Below are 7,580 nucleotides of genomic sequence, written 5' to 3' on the forward strand. Positions count from 1 at the left end.
GGGATCCTCCCAGACCAGGGCTCGAACCCGTGTCCACTGCATTAGCAGGCAGACTCCCAACAACCGCGCCACCAGGGAAGCCCCCTGTACGGCCAATTTACAGATGGGAAACGTGCTGTTCAAACATTTTTCTCAGCTGGGAGTCTGGAGACAAAACAGGGGGGTGTCACAGGAGGAAAAGCCCTGTCCACGTGAAAATGGGGGAGACACCTGGCTGCCCCCCCAAGAAACTCAGCCATTCATCACATCACTCCCCTCAGGCCACAGTAGAGGCCCAGAGAGGGACCGACACTCTCCCAAGGTCACACAGAGAGTCACCGGCAAGCAGAGCCAGCCCCCCTCCAGCCCAGGCCTCCTTCCGCCATACCTCAGAATGTTTGTGAGAAAGGATAAAAGGAGCCAGAGCCCTTGATCTGCCAGGCCTGGCAGGAGGGCAGAGGGCAGGGCGGAAATCTGCAGCCAGAGCTGTGACCCTACAGATCAGAGGGGGTTAGAAACCTGCTGAGCAGAGAGGAGACAAGTCTGCAACAGGAGGTCTTCAAAGCATGCTTGTAAAAATAATCATCGTCGCAACAGCCCACAGTCACCGTGTGCGGAGCTTCCTGGGCAGGGCCCTGTTCTGGGGTCCATGTGTAGCAAGGTGTTTGTTCTTCACAGCACTGCAATGTAGGAGCTATTGTTATCCCCATTGTACAGATGGAGAAAACTGAGGCTCAGCAAGACTATGTGCCACGGCAAGGGAGGGCAGGACCTCAATTTCAAGCCTTCCTGAGTCTGGAGCTCAGGCTCTGCAGTCCTGTCCTGCCCAGACCTTGGACGTCTTTCACATCCAACAGGGAGAGGCAAGACCCACAGAGTCTGACCCAACCTCTGATCCCTCCCGCCCTGAGCCTCTGCTTCCACCTCATGGAATGTCTCTATCTCCCACATTTCCCAGGCCTGTTGGGAAGATGGAATGTAGCAATGTTTTGTGGGAGTGCTTGAAAAGTAGATACTAAAGAAGAAAAAATGCTAATACTATACTCCATTCTCAAGGAGGGGTGCATAACTCCCAGCTCCTTGGGTGTGGGCTGCTCACAGCGACTTTCTTCCTTCCCAAGAGGACAGCATGGGTGGGTGGAGGGGTAACTTTACCTTGGAGAGACCTGACAAACACTGCCTCCACCAGGTGGTCAAGGTCGACATCAACAGGGATAAGTCACTGTGATAATATGTACCCTTGATATGATGTGGTGAGCATAGCACTTCACCTCTGTTGTTTTCCTCCCCAGAACCCATAATCCCAGTGTAATCACGAGAAAAACATCAGACACATTCCAGTAGAAAGATAACTCTACAGAATAGCTGACCAGTTCTCCTCAAAACTGTCAAGGTCATCGAAAACAAGGAAAGTCTGAGAAATTGTCATAACCAAGAGAAGCCTAAGGATACATGATGATTAAATGTAATGTGGCATCCTGGGTGGGATCCTGGAACAGAAGAAAGACATTAGGGGAAAACTAAGGAACTCTGAATAGAGTATGGACATTAGTTAATAATAATACATCGATAGTTAGTAATAATACAGTCTTACATATTGATGTAAGATGTTAGTTATAGGGGAAATTGGTTGGGGGGTATATGCCATATCATGTTCTAGAGCAAAGGACAGAATTTTAGGACAGACAGGAAGCCAACAGAACTGTTGCTAAACATTTCCTTTTTCTAAAAATTAATGAATTGATTTATTTTATTTTATTTTTGGCTGCGTTGGGTCTTAGTTGCAGCATGCGGGATCTTTTGTTGTGGTGTGTGGGCTTCTCTCTAGTTGTGGTGCTCAGGATTCTCTCTACTTGTGGCATGCGGATTTTTTCTTCTCTAGTTGTGGCATGAGCGCTCCAGAGTGAATGGGCTCTATAGTTTGCAGCACGCTGGCTCTCTATTTGAGGTGCGAGGGCTCAGTAGTTGTGGCGCGTGGGCTTAGTTGCCCCACGGCATGTGGGATCTTAGTTCCCCGACCAGGGATTGAACCCGCGTCCCCTGCATTGGAAAGCTGATTCTTAACCACTGGGCCACCAGGAAAGTCCCTAAACATTTCCTTTTAAAGCTTGGGAAACTGAGGACTGGGGAATGAAGAGATTCGCCCAAGGTCATATGCAAGTTTATGACAGCCTGAACTAGGATCAAGGGTTCTCAATGTCACAAGTATTTATCAAATGCCTGCTGTATACAAGACACCAGTCTAGGTCCTCATCATGATGAAGGCAGGTTGAGAGGTTCAAAGATTTGTCCATGGGTCAGTACCTCCCCTGAGCCAGGTGTCCAGGGACACAGACCCTGCCCACTGGGGGCTCTCAAACCAGAAGGGGAAACAGATGCTGAAACACCCTGAGCAGGAGAGCCAGAGAGCCATGAACTTCCATGTCCAGAAGATTCAGCCCCACCATCTGCAGCCCATGTGATCTTGCTAAGCCTCACTGTGCCGCTGGATGAAAAGGAGCTGGTGATGGAACCTTCTCTCAGTGATGCTGAGAGAATCCAATAAGGTGTCAGGGCTGTGAGGCACCCAGCACAGCGCCTTGGGCACTGGAAGCACTCAATAAACAATGATTCTTTTTTTTTATTTTTAAGGGCAGTCTGAGTGCTGGAGAGCTCAGAGAGGGAGCGATTTGTCAATCTGCTTTGGTGGGGATTTCTTGGGGGGCTTCCTAGATGAAGGACATTTGGGTTGGGTCTTGAAGGATGGAAAGGCGTTTGCCAGGCAGAGAGGATGTGGAAGCTGCAGCCCCGGCCTCCAGAGTTCACCAGCTGGTCTGGCAGAGAAGGAGAAGCATCAGGCCACTCTCCCAGGGCATTCTCACTCCAGGGGACTTCCCCATTTCTTAGCCTTGATGCCTCCTTCCCAGCCTCAGTGGGCTTTGGGGTTCACCATTGCCTGAGTCAAGGACAGAGGCAGCAGGGGATGGGCAAGGGCGGGGGCGGCCACCGGAGCTGAAAAACTCCGGGACTGTCTGGAAATGAAACCCAGCCCTGCCTCCCACTCACCAGCTGAGTGTCGCTTATACAACTTCCTCCTTCTGTTCCTGTTCAGGAATTACCCCGGGCAGGGCTCCGTGCTGGTTGGGGGACTGCCCCAGATGCTGGGCCTGGAGCCTCCTGGGGTCTGCTCTGGTCTCTCAAAGACTCATAGACACTTGGTCTCGTGTCCCATTCCTGCCCTCCAACGTACACTTTCTCCTTCCCCGCTCCATACATCTGCCCTTGCAGTATCGCCCACCATCTCCCCTCAGCTTGTGCAAACCCCGCTTGCCCTCCTCGGCCCATCCGCCACTCCTCCTGGAAACCTTCCGCAGAGACCCCTCTTGGTCCTTGTATCCTCTCTACTCATTCATGCCTCCTGCATGCCAGCCCCTGTGCCAGGGTCGGGGACGGATGTAGCAGTGAGCAAGACTGAAACGGACCCTGTCCTTTGGAGCTGGGGCCTCTACCCTCTATGTCCTGTGCATCCTGCATGCTTTGTCCACCCCCTGGGTGGGGAATCGGAAGTCTGGTGCAGCCTCTACACTGTATGGTCTTGGGCAAGTCCCTTCCCCTCTCTGGCCAGCGTTGTTTACATAGCTGCTGAGGGAAGAGGTTCAATGTCATGTCCAGGGAGCCTTAAGGGACAGGCAGGAGAGATGGAAAGGATCGCCCCCACCCACGCTGCCAACTCCAATACAAAGCTTCCCTCTAAGTGGAACAGGTAAAAGCATACACAGGACTTCAATTCATCAGAATATCTGGGTGGAAACGAACATGGGGGCCCGGGAGAGGGGACTTACCAGGTGGCCAAACATCATGGTTAAGAGCAACTATGGAGACAGGGCTTTGAATCCTGCCTGGATAGCTCTGTGGCCTTTGGCAAGGCACTTGACCCCTCTCACCCTCACTGGTCTATTTGTAAACTGGGGATAACTGTACACATCTCCTTTGGTTGTTCAGTGATTAGCGTGACACACACATGCTAGACGCTCAGTAAATGGATATTGTTGTTGTTATTATTATTATTATTATTTCTGGTGTAGCCAACCTAAGGTTCCATTAGAAAAGCGGAAAACTGTGACAGTCTTAAAATTAACAATGTACATCTATATGTTTTGCCCTGGAAAGAGTTCATACTATACTAGTAAATTTAAATGTTATAGTATTAACAATGTAATCCCATTTCTGTTTTTAAAAAAATGTGGGAGTAGGGAAAACAAAAGGAATAAACACTACCATGTTTCTAGCAGTTGTCACGGGGATGGGGGGAGGGGGAGACCCACAGATGAGCTTAATAGTTTTTTCTTTTGTGCTTGTCTTTATTTTTTAAGTTTTTGAAAATAAGGTCATGATACAGGGGCAATAGAAAGGGATAGAGATTATTTGTGACTCTGATCTGCTCCCTAACTGCTCTGGAGGCCCAATGCAAGGCCTGGTCATAGACTCCACAGCTCAGGGCTCCTGGGGGGCCAAAGTCCACGAGGGTGAGCTGGCCATGCACTTGGCCACCAACTCTCACCCCACCCCCTGCCCCAGGTGCCTCTGCCTGGGATCCTGGCCCTGCCTGATGAGAAAGAGAGAGACTCCCAGGGGAAGTGCCCACTTCTCTTCCATGACATCCTGGGGCTCTGCTCTTCCCCTTTCCCTCAACCTTGGCTCACCCTGTTTACGTCTGCACACTCTTCCAGGATGGGGCAGAGGCAGGTAATGAGGAGGGGGGGTCCTCTGCCCGGGGTCTGGGTTTGGGGCCAAAGACACAGCCAATAGTAGCCCAGGAGGAGCCCACAGTCTGGTGGCTCCTGCTCGACTTTATCTTAGTCGGGTTCTCCCAAAGTAGAGCCTGAGACCAGTACTCATTAGGGAAGTGATCCCAGAAGCTGCAGTGAGGGGTCAGGAAGAGACAGGGAAGGAGAGAGGCCAATAAAGGAGGCTTATCCAGGTCACTGCCAGAGGCAATGGGAGCTCCATTCCTCCAGGACCTCAAATGAGTTTCAACATGCCTCCCACAAATGCCCATCCTACGGGGCCTTTGTCCCCCACTCCTGACCCTCTTTGGCTTCGGGATGCCCGCAGGGCTGTTGACTCCCTCACATTCCATAACCAAGCCTGCTCCCTGCCCCCAGAGAGCCAGAGGGAGACGATCTGAGAAGGGACCACCCACCCAGCCTCACCCCAGTCCCCCTCCCACGGCCTGGCCTCTCTCTAGAGCTCTGGGTCCATCTGTCCGTCATCCTCCAGACCTTTCCCCAGGACACTCTCCCAACCCCCATTCTGGCATCCTGGATACTCTACTTACCCTAAGCAGAGCACGCCCTCTGTTCCCTGAGGCCGGCCCCCATCCTGGGTCCCCAGCTTAGGAATAGCTCTTCCACCTTCTCAGAAACGCAGCACCCTCAGCCTCCCCAGATACCCACACACCCAAGACCGACTGCCTCTACCACTCCCTCCTTAACCGCCCCCTCCGTGGGTCCCTCCGCCATGCTCAGCTGGGGCCTGGTGCGTCCAGACACCAGCCTGGCCTCCTCCTGATCTCCCGGCCTCTGGTCTCCCCATCCCTGACTCATCCGCTAACAGCCTTCATGTTCCTCTTTCCAGGACACAGCTCTGGTCCTTCAGGGGCTCCCCTGTGGCCTCAGGCCAAAGCCCATAAAGAAGGCCACAGAGGGCGGGACAGCCTCTCCACTGCTGTCTGCATCTTCCCCCAGGGCTGAATTCCCGGTCACTCCCCACCAGCAGCACTGTCTCACCTTTGCTCTTTGCTCCACTTGGGATGTACCTCTCCCCACCTCTCCTCCCTGGTTAATCCTGTACGTTCTTTGGCCCCTCCCCTGCCCCCCCCCCCCCGCCCCCCTCCCCGCCCAGTCTGGGTCAAAGCTTCATGGACCCCCTCTGCACTTCTCACAAGGAATGTCAATTTTACCCATCCATTTCCCCCGTCGCAGGCCAAGAACTTCAAGGTGGTATAGTTTGGACCTGGGTCATCCTTGTGCCACAGCACTGCCCCCACCAGGGCTTGACGCTGAATAGGCCCCATGCTTGTTGGGACAGGAATCTCAGGCCTGGATTCCCCAGGTCCACTAGAACAGTGCAAGGCCTGTCCCAGCCCCTGCCTGAGGCTAGCACATTCACTCAGTCTTCCAGAACAAGAACTGAGCCAGCCAGCCTGCCCCAGGACGCAGCCTGTGTCTGGCCTCACCTTCTTCCCACACCCCTGCTGGCTCAGGGAGGGACTCAGGGGGTTTGGGATCCTAGCAGGAGCCAGGAAGGAAGCCAGCCCCTGTGCTGGTCCAGGCCTCAGCGCCCTCTGGGACCATGGTCCCTGGCTGAGACTTCTCCCATCCAGATGGTTGGATCTGGGGAAGTCACCTCCCCCCAACCCCAATTTGAACCAGGCCTGTTGCCGCCTCTTGCGATTTGTGGTCTATCCTCGACTTCCACCACAGCCACCTCCCAATAATTAAACATATTTAATCATCCAATAGGTAAACGAGCTCCCTGGGCCTTGAGCTAGCTCCTCTGCCGTCTTCTCATTCCTGGAGGTTCTGGCATCTGTGTTTCCAGGACCTTGGTGCAGGGCCATTTGATTCAGTTCAACTCAGCAAACACTGTGGAGCGCTGTCTGCAGCAGGTGACAGGGCCAGCCTCCCTCCCGCCTGCACCTTGGGCCAGGCCAGGGCGAGGGGGAGGAGTCCATCACCAGCCAGGCCCCTCTACCTGCCAGGCACAGGAAACTCAAGGCCCAGAGAGGGTGAGAAACTTCCCCAAGGTCACAGAGCCCAGGGGTGGAGACCTGGTTAAGGTCTTGGGAGTTGATGAAATATTTACCATCTTGTGGGTACACACTGGCTGATAAAATACACACAGCTCCCACCTTTGTGAAGTTCACAGGTTGGTGTGAGGGGTGGTGGGTGGATAAACCAGAGAACAAACCTGTTGATTCAGAAAGGCAGACAGTGCTACCTGCTAGGATGGGAGGAAGCCCGGGATGTGATGGGGAAGAGTGGGGACCACTGAGGACAGGAGGTCAGGGAGGGCTTCTCGGAGGAGAAGAATTTTAGCTGAAGTTTGAAGGATAAAAAGAGTGGCCATACAAGAATCTGGGGGGAAGAGTTTTCAGGCAAAGGCCCTGAGGTGAGAACGGGCTTGTCTGGGTAGAACAGTGGTGTGGTGGGGGCAGTGGCGGGAGAGAATAGTGGGAGGTGAAGCTGGAGCCTGGAGCAGGGCCTGGACCCTCCTGGGCTGTGGTGAGAGCCTTGAACTTTACTTAAATGCACTGGGAAGCCTGTAGATGTTAAGCAAGAGGGGCGACAAGATTTGATGTATGTTTTTGAAATATCCCTCTGGCAGCTGCCTGGAGAGGGATTAAAGGGGGTCAGGTAGAAGCAGGGAGGTCAGCAAGGAGGCTGGGACACCTCCAGGAGCGGGTGAAGGAGGCTTAGCCTGGGCAGGGGAGGTGGCGGGGAGAGCAGGATTCAAGTGCATTTGAAGGAAGCACCCACCGTCCTTGCTTGGATCGGGAGCGTGGGCGCACACAGAGGGTGGAATCGAGATTAATTCCCAGGCTTTTGGTTTGAGTGGAG

The sequence above is a fragment of the Balaenoptera musculus genome, chromosome 15, assembly GCF_009873245.2.
Source record: "Balaenoptera musculus isolate JJ_BM4_2016_0621 chromosome 15, mBalMus1.pri.v3, whole genome shotgun sequence".
Taxonomy (NCBI): Eukaryota; Metazoa; Chordata; class Mammalia; order Artiodactyla; family Balaenopteridae; genus Balaenoptera; species Balaenoptera musculus.